The 14180-nt window shown below is 43.0% G+C and overlaps 1 protein-coding gene across 1 annotated transcript in view; it reads right to left on the minus strand.

Annotated features, from left to right (window-relative positions):
- Positions 1–13842, minus strand: part of APC (APC regulator of WNT signaling pathway) — a 128095-nt gene extending 114253 nt beyond the window's left edge. The window contains exon 1 of the mRNA XM_038532135.1: positions 13728–13842. The gene's annotated coding sequence lies outside the window, so the exon portion shown is untranslated. The remainder of the gene's footprint in view (positions 1–13727) is intronic.
- Positions 13843–14180: the final 338 nt, after the last annotated feature.

A 14180-nucleotide genomic window follows, 5' to 3' on the forward strand; every position in this document is an offset into this window, starting at 1 on the left:
GTTTACCTCCAGATAATCTCATTTGTAACATAAAAGGAACCTTAACACAAAGAAATGACTACTGTAGAAATGTCAAGTTCTCCTTGAACAAGTTAGTCAAAGAAATATTTGGGGATTCCTGGGTGGCGCAGTGGTTTGGCGCCTGCCTTTGGCCCAGGGCGCGATCCTGGAGACCCGGGATCGAATCCCACATCGGGCTCTCGGTGCATGGAGCCTGCTTCTCCCTCTGCCTGTGTCTCTGCCTCTCTCTCTGTGTGACTATCATAAATAAATAAAAATTAAAAAAAAAAAAAGAAATATTTGGACTTGATTGTAGAAATTGCAGACTATACAATTCAAACTTATCCTTTTGAAGTCAATTTTAAAAACTAGACAAAATATTAAAATTCTCTTCTTAAAAGCATCAAATAACTAACAACATGGTGAGGGGTGAATAACCAGTTCAAATCCACCAGAAGTTGAAACCCAGAAAGGTGAGCTCAGCTTTTGTCTTCCATGGATTTGTCAAAAAAGAAGTATTTAGGAGGCTGAACTTTGTGATTTGTTGCTTGACTTCCAGGACTGGGGAACAAAAGTTAGAATCTGGAACCCACCAATGATAAAGACCGTAATAAAAACATCATTGGCTTTGGGCTTGGACTCCACAGGGATGCATCCTAAGGCAAATAAGAGGGAACCAGAAGGTAGCCCAGAAAAGTTAAAAGATTTGGAATTGGATTAACATGGTCTCACACTCCAAGGCACTTAGCAACAGCAAAAGAAAATCTTTGGAGAAAAATTAACTTCACCTTATACATCAAATTATTTCTGCAAAGACAACAGTTTAGGTCCACAGAGAGCTGACATGTTGGAATTACACAACACAGACTGGGACACCTGGGTGGTTCACTGGTTGAGTGTCTCTGCATTCATTCAGCTCAGGGCGTGATCCCAGGGTCCTGGGATCCAGTCCTGCATCGGGCTCCCCCCGCCCCCCAGGGAGCCTGCTTCTCTCTCTATGTCTCTGCCTCTCTCTGTGTGTCTCTCATGAATAAATAAAATCTTAAAAAAAAAAAAAAGACACAGACTGAAAAATACAACATTCAAGGATCTAAAAGTGAAGCTTGACTATTTTTGCATGGAAATGAAAACTACATAAAGTGACACGGTAGATATGAAAAAGGACAAAATAAAACTTCTAGTAACTAGTAAAAGAAGAAAGAAAGAAAAAAAAGAAAAACTAGTAAAAACTAGTAAAAGAAGAAAGAAAGAAAAAAAGAAAGAGGTTGTAACTTCCAAATAGTAAGAGAAAAAAAAATCTGAAACGAAAAAATAGTCAACTTGTCTAAATGGCAAGAAAGTGGAGAAAAGGGAACTAACAAGCAGGGCAAATATAAAATATATAGTAAGATGGGAGAGTTAAATCCAACCATGTCACAGAAGAGACACACCAAAAACGTAAGAACGGAAGAAGGTTGAAGGTAAAAGAATAGAAAAAGATATACCATACAAGCAATAATGAAGAGAAAGCTGGTGTTGTTATAGCACTCTCAAACTAAACTAAACTTAAATGCAAAAAAAGGGCCATCCAAATAAAATAGGAACACTTCATACTATAAGTCACAAAGAAGATATAACTACTGTGCATTTTCATGCATCTACTAGCACAGCCTCAAATACAGAAAACAAAAACTGAGAGAACTACAAGGGGAAACAGTCAAATCCACAATCATAATGGGATATATTTTAACATACCTTTATATTTGATAAACAAAAAAAGATCACTAATGATGCTAAAGATATGAATTACAAGATTAATAAACATGACCTAGTAAAAATATATGGAACACTGCACTCAACTGCAGAGGAACAAAAGATAATATACTGGGCCATAACGCACATCTTAAATTTTAAAGGTCTGAAACCACAGACTGTTGAATCAGTGTATTCTCTACCTTTTACAGTTGTTAGAAATCAAAAAATTATTAAAAAGTAACTAGATTATCTCCATGTGTTTAGAAATTAAGAAATATAAAACTTCCAACTAATCTAAAAGTCAAAGTTTAATGCCAATAAAAATTAGAAAATTTTAAGTGAATTATAAAAATACTACACATCATAATTTAAGTAATAGAACTAGCTAAAACAGTGCTTAGAGGGAAACACTTAGCCTTAAATGCATATAATTAAAAGGAAGAAATGCTGGAAAGTAGTCAACTATAAGAAATTAATAAAAGAACAAAAAAGTAACCCCCCAGAAAAGGAAAAGGAAGGAAATAAAGCAGAAATTAGTGCAAAAGAACACAAACATGCAATAAAAAGGATCAGCAAGACTCAAAATTTAGTTATTTTGAAAGACTACTAAATCTCTGATAAGACTGATAAAGGTAAAAGAGGTTATCTTATAGACTATATCAGAAATAAGAAGGGGTTTCTTTCTTGAAGCCATTAATATATAATTTTGCGAAGGTAAGTTAAAAAGTGTGGATGAAAAAAACAACCTCTTAAGGGAAAAATTACAAAATAATCAAGAGACCGAAAACCTGAATAAGCTTATTAGAAAGGGGAAATCCGATTAATAATCAAAAACCTTTCCAAAAAGAAAATTCTCAGCTCAGATGGCTTCTCTGCCAGATTGCAGTAAAAATTTGAGGAACAAATAAATCTAATCATACACAAACTTTTCCAGAATAGAAAATACGGGTCAGTTTACCTTATGAGGCTAGCGCAACAATGATTTCAAATCTTGAGAAGAACAATGTAGGCCATCTCATTCCTGAACATTGATGCAAACTTTCAGGAAAATATTAATAAACTGAACAAACCAGGAACAATTTGAAAACAAAGTACAGTAAAACTAAATTAGGTTTATCAGTAATTAAACAGTTAAATAAAATTCAATATATTAACACACTAAGAAAATTCATATGGTAATAAAAAGTCGTAAAATAAAAAAGTATTAAATTCAAACAAGCAGAACAAGACACAAAATTGTTAGTAAATGAGATATAGGAGGGAACTTATTTTTTTTAAGTTTTTATTTTAATCACCTAGTGCTCATTAAGAGAAGTGTACTCATATCCCAACCTCATCTATTTCCCCCATCCTCCCACCCACCTCCCCTCTGGTAACCATCAGTTTGTTTGTTCTCTTAAGTTAAGAGCCTGTTGGGACGCCTGGGTGGCTCAGTGGTTGATCTTCTGCTTCCGCTTGGTTCATGGCCTGTTCCAGGAGTCCAGGGATGGAGTCCCGCATCGGGGCACCGGGAGCCTGCTTCTCTCTCTGCCTGTCTCTGCCTCTCTCATGAATAAATAAATATTTATATATTTTTTAAAGTTAAGAGTCTCTTTCTTGGTTTGTCTTTTTTTTTTTTCTTTGCTCATTTGTTTTGTTTCTTAAATACCACATATGAGTGAGATCATATGGTACTTGTCTGAAACTTATTTGCTTAGCATTATCCTTTTTAGCTCCATCCATGTCATTGCAAATGGCAAGATTTCATTATCTTTAATGGCTGAATAACATTTCATCATATATATACACACACACACCATTTCTTTATCCATTCATCAATGGATGAACACTTGGGCTGCTTCTGTACCTTGGCCATTGTAAATAATGCTGCAATAAACACAGGGGTACATGTATTCCTTTGAATTAGTGTTTTTGTATCCTTTGGGTAAATACCCAGTACTGTGATCACTGGATTGTAGGGTAATTCTATTTTTAACCTTTTGAGGAAACTCCATTCTGCTTTTCAACAGTGGCTGCACCAGTTTGCATTCCCACAAACGGTGCACAAGGGTGCACCGTTTCTCCACAGCCTCACCGACACCTGTTGCTATTTAGCCATTCTGACAGGTGTGAAGTGATATCTCATTGTAGTTTTGATTCGTATTTCCCTGATGATGAGAGATGTGGAGCATCTTTTCATGTGTCTGTTGATCATCTGTATGTCTTCTTTGGGGAAATGTCTATTCACGCCTTCAGCCCATTTTTTCATGGGATTATTTGGTTTTTGAGTGTCAAGTTGTATGTGTTCTTTTTATATTTTGGATACTGACTCTTTATCGGATGTCATGTGCAAATATCTTCTCTCATTCCGGAAGTTATCTTTTAGTTTCACTGACTGCTTTCTTTGCTGTGCAAGCTTTTTATTTTGATGTAGTCCCAATAGTTAATTTTTACTTTTGTTCCCCTTATCTCAGGGGACCTATCTAGAAAAAAAGTTGCTGTCAGAGAAGAGTTGCTAATGTCAAAGAAATTCTTGCCTGTGTTCTTTTCTAGGATTTGTATGGTTTCAGGTCTCACGTTCAGGTTGTTCATCCATTTTGAATTTAGTTTTGTGTTTGGTGTAAGAAAGTTGTCCTTCTTTTCTTCTTTATGTTGCTGTCCAGTTTTCCCAACACCATCTGTTGAAGAGACTGTCTTTTTCCCATTGCATAATCTATTCCTGCTTGAAGATTAATTGACCATATTCTTGTGGGATTATTAATCCATATGTCTATTTTTGTGCCAATTCCATACTATTTTTATTATTACAGCTTTGTAATATGATTTCAATTCTAGAATTGTGATACCTCCAGTTTAGCTTTTCTTTTTCAAGATTCTTTTGGCTATTCAGGGTCTTTTGTGGTCTTACACACATTTTAGGATTATTTGTTCCACTTCTGTGAAAAATGCCACTGGTATTTGTATAGGGATCGCATTAAATATGTAGATTGTTTTGGGTAGTAGAGACATTTTAACAGTATCTGTTCTTCCAATCCATGAGCATAGGATGTCAATTGTTGTTTTCAATATCTTTCATCAGTGTTTTATAGTTTTCAGAGTACATGTCTTTTACCTCTTTGGTTAGGTTTACTCCTGGGTATCTTATTATTTTTGGTGTAATTGTTAATGCAATGGTTTTCTTAATTTCTCTTTCTGCTGCTTCATTATTGGTGTATAGAAATGCAATAAATTTCTGCAGACTGATTTTGAGAAGGGAACTTCTTTAATATGATAAAGGTTTTAACAAAAACAAAAAACAAAAAACATAACTTCAGCAAATGTACTTGAAAGTGAAATATTAAAAGCTTTCTCTTTGAGATCAGGAACAAGACAGGGAGAGCAGCCCTGGGATGATGCAGTGTTCTATTTCTTAACCTGGGTAATAATTTCATGTGTGTTTACAATAAAATATTAATCTCTTTACTTTTATTTTTTAAGATTTTATTTATTCCTTCATGGAGAGAGAGAGACAGACAGACAGACACAGGCCGGGGGAGAAGCAAGCTCCATGCAGGGAGCCAGATGTGGAACTCAATCCCGGGTCTCCAGGATCACATCCTGGGCTGAAGGCGGCGCTAAACCACTGAGCCACCTGGGCTGCCCTTTATGTTTTATGTACAATCTGGAATATATGTTATAGAAAAAAAGGATAAAACTTGGAGATGGACAAAAGGCTGATTTAAGACTATCACTAAAGCTCAGCAACTCTGTAGGTCCTAATTTTTCCCCCATTATGATTAATTTCAAATCAATGAACATTTATTGGGCCTATAAGACACTGCACAATCTTGGCAACATACATTGTTATCCTTAAAGACATCTGTAGCCTAGATCATCCAGTAACTCCATTATCTATGAACCCATCTTAAAGAAAAAAGCCAAGATAAAGAGAAAAAGAAATCTGTAATATGCTAAGATGTTCACTGCGCACATGACAATAAAATGGAAAACAACTAAGTAACCAACCATGGGGAATAGTTAAAAATAATTTTTACAATGGATTAAACAGTCAATAAAAATATGATTTACAGGAGTCTAAAAAGTACATAGTCTAATTTTTCTTCCTTATTGAGACAATTGCGATTTTTGTCCTTTTTTAGTCTAATTTTTTTAATTGGAAATATACACAAACAACTTATACTATGACTAAAGGGGGGATATGTCTTAGGCACAGAAAAAAGAATGAGAAGGCGGGTGAGAGGGAATGGAGGAGACAAAAGCTCTACTGGTTTTCTTTATATGATGAGCTTATGGATATTATCTGTACTTTTTATTTCCTGAACTTCCTGTGATGACTGTATAAAGCTTTAATAGCTGGGTATATAAAAACTGAAGAAAATAATCAGAAGCCAAAGTATCTTATTTTAATTACTTCAAAATGTAACTAAAATTTCAGTCAATTTTTATCTCAGTATGATTTTATTCAAGTAAATTATTTCCTAGCAGTTAAGCTGTGTAAGTCTATAATTTGCTAATTATTTATAATAATTTCTAATTATATTTAGTGCTTTAAATCATATAACATTAAAAATAATAATTAGACCTCTAAGGACATATCATCTCCAGATTTCTGGCCATAATTCTAAACCAGATTACTCTTTGATAACTAAAAGAGAAAATGATTTATAAACAGGCTTCCAGCAGTCATTTCTGTAAAAGCAAAATAACTGTTAGTCTCTAAATAAAAGACGGTTATAGCGCCTCACTTTCTTGAACAGCCATTTTCCACCTCAGTTGTGCCAATACCCTGGTATTTTCTGACCAGCTGTGAGGTATGTCTCAAGTAACTTGTTATCAATCATAAAGTATAAATGTGTTTAATGCTTATCACAGTCTGGAACATTCCAGTACACTTTGATGAGATGGAAAGAACACAATAGAGATAAACCTTACACTTTGGGAATTCCACACTCACTTATTCAACATTTACTGAGCATCTATTAGAGGCCAGTAACTAAAGGCCCTGTGCAAACAACAGAAACAATTGAAAATTATTAGGTCACAAGGTTAAATATAACTGTCATTTTACGATTTAAAGCTTTGAATAGGCTAACCGAATCCTACTTTTCACTACTTGCCAGCACAAACTTTTCTTCCTAGTTCTCTGATATTCTAGCCTTCCTTGCTGCTAAACCCCTGCTCAGGCTGCTCCCCAGCCTAAGTGCTTTTTGTTCACTCACCAGCATCTGTAGAATTCTCACTATAGGCCAGCCACTGCACTTGAAATGAGAAGGAAAAAGCCTTTTCTAATCCTTCTGTTCTTTGAAGTCCAGATTGAGTTCCATTTCTTTCTCAGAGAACTACTCATTATCCTCTTCATAATCTGAATGCTGTAAGTATTATTATTCAACCCAGTGGCCTCCAATCTTTAAGGTCAGCAGTCATTTTTATTATCACAATGTTTCATGAATCTCATTCTCACTCTTCAGGTGATCTCATCTGGTCCCATGACCCTAAATACCATCTATACACTGATAACTTTCAAACATATACCTCCAGCTCCACCTCTCCCTTGAACTCCTAATAGCCATGCCTATTCAACGTCTCCACTTAAACACGGCCACATCAGTGAGGGAGACAGAACACGAGAGACTCCTAACTCTGGGAAACAAACAAGGGGTAGTGGAAGGGGAGGTGGGCGGGGCGTTGGGGTGACTGGGTGATGGGCACTGAGGGGGGGCACTTGCGGGATGAGCACTGGGTGTTATGCTAAATGTTGGCAAATTGAATTCCAATAAAAAATAAAAAATAAAAAATAAAAATAAAATAAAAATATGTTTTTAAATAAAAAAAAAAAACACGGCCACACCCCACACAAAACCCCTCATTTACATTTTCAAACCCGTTTTCCACCTATTCCCTTCCCCAAAGCCCCCATTTCAGTAAAATGCGCCACTTTTCACCCAGTTGCTCATGTTGAAAACCTTGGGAATCACCCTTTACTTCTGTTTCCCTCACACTACACATCTAGTCCATAAGTGAATCCTAATTACTCTAATTTTTTTTCTTTAAAGATTTTATTTTGAGAGAGAGAGGGAGGGAGGGAGGGTGTGAATGGGGGAGGGGCAGAGGAGAGACTCTCAGGCAGACTGAAGGCTGGGCATGGAGCCTGACATGGGGCTTGATCTCACACACCTGAGGTCGTGACCGGAGCCAGAATCAAGAGTTGGACACTTAACCGACTGGGCCACCCTGGCGCCCCTCTCCTTTCCAGTATATCACAAACATGACCACTTCTTTGCTCCTCTATCACTACTATCTTCTCCAAGCAGAGCATTTCCAATGTAGGTTATCCTAAAATTTTCCTAACTGGTTTTCCTGCTTCCATTCTTGCCTTCAACTTTCAACATATAATCAGAGTAATTCTAAAAACAAAACAAAACAAACCATCCAGTTCAATCTGGATATTTCCATGCTTGAAACACTTCAATGATTTTCATTTCACTTGGAGTAAAATCGAATCTTTAAATGACCTTCAGTGCCCTACTTGATCTAGCCTCCACCTGTCCCACCAACTGTCCTACCACCCCCCCCCCCCCTTGACTCACTGCTTCAGCCACACTGGCCTCCCTGTTGTTCTCCAACGTGACAAACACTCCGTCTCAGAAGGTGCTACTCCCTCTAACTGAACATTTCCCCTCAGAGAGCTCCCCGGCTTACCCCCATCACTGCCTTCAGGTCTCTCAGCTCAAAGGGCTTCTCAACAAGCCCTTCCCTCACCAACCTATCTAACGTAGCATGCTGTTACTCTTTTACCCACTGAACCTGCTTTATTTATGTCAAAGTCCATTAACTACCGTGTGTGTGTGTGTGTGTGTGTGTGTGTGTTCACATGGATAATGTTTACTGACAGCACCCCTAACATTTATACTCAGAGAGGCACGGGCCCGGTTTTGTTCATCATTGTTGCCACATTATATGCACACAGCAGACCCTCAAGAATATTTACGGGATGAATGATGGTAACTGCCTTTAGTTTTGTTGAGAAAATAATGAAAAAACACTGCTAGAATTCAGTAAGGCTTTCGAATGAATTTATACTCTATTAATTACAAGAGCATTATATATATGCTTTGGTGGTAAAAGGAGTACAATGTACGTAATTCAGGGTTCAATAACAACTGAGGAGTGGGGCCTTCTTAAAATTCTCTATCCCTTTCCACATCCTTCCGTCCTGTGTCCTTCATTAATTCTTTCAATAAATGGTCACTGTGTATCTTTTAGCCAGAATATTCTAGACATTAAGAACACAAAAATAAGACAAAGTAATGCATTGAGTAGATAAAAATAACACTTACAGGATATGACATACACCAGAGATACAAATATAGATTATAAAATTGTAGTGCAACAGGGGATATAATCAACATTTTTAAGGTAGGCATTTAGGGCGTTTAGCAGTGATGATTACAAATACTCCCAAAATCAAGTAACAGAAGGTATTCTTCTGTTTACTTTATATGTGAAATGAGGGTTTTAAGTCTTAAAGAGCTATAGTAATTTGCTACCATGAGATAAGCTAGCCCGAGAGTGAAACCAAAACAAGGGGAATGACACAGCTGAACAAATCACAGAGAAACTGAGCCAAGTCCTTGATGATTTCAGGCTGGATAAAGCCTTAGATAAAGTTTAGCTACAAGATCTAATCATTCCCTTTATTGTTTAAGCAGCTTGAATTTGGTTTTCTATCACCTGCAACATAAGAATACAAGTTAATGTCTATGAATTCTTTCAAAAAGCAAAGCCACTGTGACAACCAAAAATGTCCCCATATATTTTCCAAATTCCTCCCAATCCCAACAAGAAAAACAAATCTATTTTCTAATAGTTTTATATGTACCCATTTCCCTCAGTGGTTCCACCAGGTACACATAAGTGTACTTAACAACAACCTTAGAAGAACAGGGATGCATAATCCAGTTTTAATCAGTCATTTATGACTATCTCAATGTTTGACCAAAATCATACATATAGCTTCAATCAACTCTTGGGATAAACAGTGCTGTAAGTTCTGTAAGTGCCGTATGCTCCTACTACTGGAAAGTTCTTATTTACATTTACTTCTCCATAAAACACGACAGAGATACGTCACTGATCTTGTCGGTCACGTTACCCTCAGCCATTCACGTAACTTCCTCCTAGACTGAAATGCCAGATAATGATCTTTCCAGCCCCCTGCAAGCAGGGCATGAACCTGCCAGGATGACATCTGACATAGGGCTTCTGTGAAAGGTTTATCATTTGCCTAATCAAGAGACTGGAGGGCAAACTTCCCCCTATCTTTGTTTAACTGTGTGAGAATGTGAGGTCTGGAGCAACAAGGAGAGGAAGAGCCTGAGCCCAAGGATCAACACACTAAGGATGAAGATGAAAAGCACCTCGATCCTTGATATAACATCACTGTACAGCTACACTGACTGACCAGGAATCCTCTAACTCTGGACTTCTTTTTATGTGAAATATTGTTTACTGTTGGTTGGTATTATGTAACCCAAGGCCAAACTAACATAAGATATATTCAAGATCTGACAGCTGCTCAAAGTGGGAGAACCAAGATGACTGCATGATTAGAGTGGGTGGCTAGGAGAAAGATGTTTACAAAAGAGACATTAGAAGGAAGAGAAACACATATACACACATGCACATGTAAACACACTAGGTGAGGGAAGGTGGCCTAAACCAAATTTCATCTGATTCTGTTTGGTATGAGGTAAGCTTATGACAGTACACGTCAGAGATAGAGAGCAAGCAATGTAGGTGGGAAGTCAAGTTAACAGAACTGAAAAACATCCACACAAAAATGGTGATTTAGGTCATTAAAAATAGGGTACAACCACCAAGACAACACAATGAAAAGCACAGAAATCCTTGAGTATACTCCTCACCCATGGTCATTTTAGATGAGGCTCATCTACCAGTTTGGCCAATTAAAATAATTCCACCCCTCTTGACAAAGATACTGTGACAGACTCGGCAGCAGGACCTTCTCCATCGGTTCAATCAGAATAGAGGTTAGGGCTTTTGGGAAGAGGCTAGACGAGAATCCCTCTCTCTTGCTTTGGAAATCAAAAACATTGTTATTAGCCACTTATTTTTTTAAAACTAGGGGGGAAGCTAGTCTGAGCATAAAGCCCAAACAGGAGGACAAAATTGAGATAATAGCAGAAAAATGGAACTTCAGCCCCGTTGATGTAAGCCTGTTCCTGAAGCCCATTCTACCTATGCACTTGCCAATTATAGACGCCAACACATTATTTTTGCTTTCAAATCCAGTTTGCATCCTAACTAATGTAGGAACCACTACGTTTGGGGGTTAGAACAGTGTAGGAAATGCGAAAAAACTTTCAGAGACGGGAGAGAATCGCGACATACGATGCAGAAGAACCAAGAAATCAGATAATCTTATTCCTACAGAGTATATTTCACATATGGTCTTATGAAACCAGGATAACCGAGGAAAGGCCATCAGATTTGGTGATCAGGAGGTCACAGGCGACCTTTAGAGTAGCAACTTCAGTGTTGAAATTTAAAGGAAGTCTGAGTGCAAAGGAAAGAATTATTTATATTTATTAGGAACTCCATAACGTACCAAACACTCGGGTGGACATTTAACAAGTGTTAAACTCCTTCAATTATGACTCTAAGTTTAACGTTCTATTTTATAGATAAAGAATAGAGTGAGTAGTAACTCGCCCGCAGCCACATAGCCACTAAGTGGTTTTAAGAGACTCAAAAGTCAATGTTCTTCCTACTACACCAGGCTCTCCTGGAATTAAAGGGTGAAAATGCAGTGGCACAGTGGGCTCAAAACCCAGACTGGGGTTCCTTGAGTTGCATGGCACACAGCCCCCTGTTTGGCAGCCGGGACAGGAGCACCTAGGTAGGCTGGAGGGAGAGGCTGGAGAAGGAATGATAGCCGACAGTTCTACAGAAAGGAAGGCGGGGAGTGAGGATTGTGGACACAACTGCAGGGGACTGCTCCTGCGAAAGAGGAAGGACAGTTCTTCCTCTGAGATAGCAGTAAATAAGGAAATGATTCTGAGAACACAAAAGAATATACACCTCAGACAGTTGAGATTTTTCTCAGGAAAGGAAGAGATCAAGTTACTTGCTATAAAAACCTTCAGGAAATGAGACAGAAAGAAACACAATCAGCACTAAAGACCCGGCAGAGAGTACAGCAGCAACTGGTATGAAAACTAACCAGTATCCACCCATAACTGTCTCTTTATCCTTCAGGATCTCAGGGGTCAAGCTGAAAGAGCTAGCAAGGAGGCTTATTCTGGACTGGGGACTAGAAAGGAAAATCTACAGAAAATAAAGCATTCTAGGACATCAACGAGCGCTTAGTGAAACCTGATGACAGTGCGGCCCTGGTTGCACACGGAGGCAAGCGAGATCGGCAGTAGGCAACCGGGCTGGATGAACAGGGGGACGGGGGTTCACGGAGACCCTGGGAGAGGGCACCAGGCACGTTAGCTAAGAGCCGGAGAGTAAGAGCTTCTGGGCGCTTGCGATCCGAGGTGTGTTTGGACGCAAGCCTTCTCACTATTTTGCCAGAGGCAGAGAGCCACTGACAGGAGCTCATCAGTCCTACTTTCCCCTAAGCCAGAACCACAGAACCGAGAGATAACCCTTCTAGAAGCGTTCGGTCCTTGGCTGCAGAAAAGTGAAGGCTCAAAACAAACAAGGAACCCACGAGCCCGTACAAGAATCAAGCCTCGAAATGCTCCGCCCTTTTTGAACTAAACAATCCTATCCCTAAATTTAAGACATTAAAAAAATCAATTAAAAGAAGGAAATTCACGGAGAGGTCCGAGCGTGCAGCAGAGGGGAGCACGGATCACGTGCCCAGAGGCGGGGTGGGGGCTGACCCGGAGACCCCTTCCGAGGCGGCGGGCGCGGCAGAGGGCAGGAGGGCAGGGACGAGCGCCGAGCGCCGCCCGGGGCGACCTGCTCGTCCGTCCACCGCAAGCCCGCCCGCGGGCGGCCCCAGGGAGCTGTCATCGGTACCCGTACGCGGGCGGCCCACTTTCCACGGAGGGAAGCCGGTGCCCCCACGAGGCTCGCGCAGGAGGACGAGCCGGGAGGGCTGGGGCGGCCCCGCGCCCGGCCCCGCGCCCTGCCCGCCAGGCGGGGAGCCCCGGCCGCGCCGACCCGCCCACCGCCTTCTGCTGCACGCTGTCAAGTCCCGTCGTGGCCGGCGAGTAGCGGCAACAATCGGGAATCCAAGACGTCGGGGAAGTTTTGGGTCTAAAGCCCTTTTCTCCATTCCCGTCCTTGGTAAGGACAACAAAGAGCTGGTACAACCGGGAAGCTAAAGCCTCAGGGACAGGACAGCGGACTCGGAAGGCCCGGGAGGGCGCGGACCAGCTCCACCTCGCGCCGCGCTCGGCGCTCCCCCGCCCCCCGCCGCTCTGCCCTCGGGGCGCTCCGGGCGGGGCCCCGGTGAGCCTCCCGGGCGATCCTCCCGCGCCCAACTCGGAGGGCCCACTGGGGGGAGGGGGCGGAGCTCGCAGGGCCGGGGTCCCACGGGGGGGCACGGGGGTGTCGGGGTCCCCGGGACGCCCCGCCGTCGGAGGGCTTGGGGCGCGCGGGCCGGGCCCCCGGGGGGATGGGGGCGGGGTCGGGGGGCACGGGGGTGTCGGGGTCCCCGGGACGCCCCGCCGTCGGAGGGCTTGGGGCGCGCGGGCCGGGCCCCCGGGGGGATGGGGGCGGGGTCGGGGGGCACGGGGGTGTCGGGGTCCCCGGGACGCCCCGCCGTCGGAGGGCTTGGGGCGCGCGGGCCGGGTCCCCGGGGGATGGGGGCGGGGTCGGGGGTCACGCGGGGCGGGGCGGGGCACCCGGGGGGGAGGCCGCGGGGCTCGCGGTCCGGGTCCCCCGGGGGGGGGCCGCGGAGGCGCGTGGGGGCAGGGTCGGGCCGCCAGCGCCCGGCTCCGAGCGGCGGCCCCCCGCGTCGGCCGCGCCCCACTCACCTGCCGGACGCCGCCGGGCGCTTCCTCTCCGCCGGGACGCAGCCGCCGCCGCCGCCGGAGCTCCGGGAGCCGCGGGCGCAGGGCGGCCACAGGCAGGAGCAGCGGCGACCGGACCCGAACCCAGCGAGGCGCACATAGGCGGCGCCGCGCGTCCCGTCCTCAGTAGCGGCCCGCGGCGCCCCCCGGGCACGGCATCGCGCCACCGCGGCCGCCGCTCCCCCAGCAGCCGCCGGGTTTCCGGGGGCCACACTCCGCCCCCTGGCTACTTGGCCTCCGCCATCTTGCCGGAGGCGGGAGGAGTGCAGCGCGCATGCGTGCGCAAGGGGCGCCGGCGTGCCGCTCCGCGCGGGGGCTGCAGTGCGCAGGCGCCGCGCCGCGGGGCCCGGGCCGTGACGTCTCGGGGCCCGGGCCGTGACGTCACGGACCGTCCCCGCCGCGCCGGCGGTCCGCGCG

This window comes from Canis lupus, chromosome 3, assembly GCF_011100685.1.
Source record: "Canis lupus familiaris isolate Mischka breed German Shepherd chromosome 3, alternate assembly UU_Cfam_GSD_1.0, whole genome shotgun sequence".
NCBI lineage: Eukaryota > Metazoa > Chordata > Mammalia > Carnivora > Canidae > Canis > Canis lupus.